This window comes from Octopus bimaculoides, chromosome 14, assembly GCF_001194135.2.
Source record: "Octopus bimaculoides isolate UCB-OBI-ISO-001 chromosome 14, ASM119413v2, whole genome shotgun sequence".
Classification (NCBI taxonomy): Eukaryota; Metazoa; Mollusca; class Cephalopoda; order Octopoda; family Octopodidae; genus Octopus; species Octopus bimaculoides.
In genome coordinates, this window is record NC_068994.1 from 40012366 (window position 1) to 40013045 (window position 680).

Here is a 680-nt window from a genome sequence, read left to right on the forward strand (position 1 = left end):
GGGCCTACCTCTTCCACGGGTTCCCTCAACTGTTAGGGTGTGGCACTTTTTCACGCAGCTATCCTCATCCATTCTCACCACATGTCCATACCAGCGCAATCGTCTCTCTTGCACACCACAACTGATGCTTCTAATGTTCAGCTTTTCTCTCAAGATACTTACACTCTGACGGGTATTCACATTGACATATATATATATATATATATATATATATGTGTGTGTGTGTGTGTGTGTGTGTGAGAGAGTGACCGATGCATGTGCTGCCTGACTGGCACCTGTGCTGGTGTCACGTAAAAAGCACCATTTGAGTGTGGCTAATGCCAGTGTCACCTGGATGACTCCCCTGCACTCTGAGAGTGGTTGGCATTAGGAAGGGCATCTATCTGTAGAAACCTTGCCAAATCAGATTGGAACCTGGTGCAGCCTCCCAGCTTGCCAGTTCTCAGTCAAATTGTCCAACACATTCCAGCATAGAAAGTGGATGTTAAATAATGATGACAAGGATGATAGATAGATAGATAGATAGTTACATACATACATATTTACACACACATACATATATGTATACATATGTATATATAAGAATAAAGACATACATTTTTATGTATATAAATATGTATGTGTTTGTGTGTTTGTATGTATATGTATATATATATATATATATATATATATATATATAT

General features: G+C 38.7%; 1 protein-coding gene across 3 annotated transcripts in view; it reads right to left on the minus strand.

Annotated features, from left to right (window-relative positions):
* Positions 1–680, minus strand: part of LOC106872380 (protocadherin beta-15) — a 640647-nt gene that overhangs the window by 362634 nt on the left and 277333 nt on the right. The window lies entirely within an intron of this gene.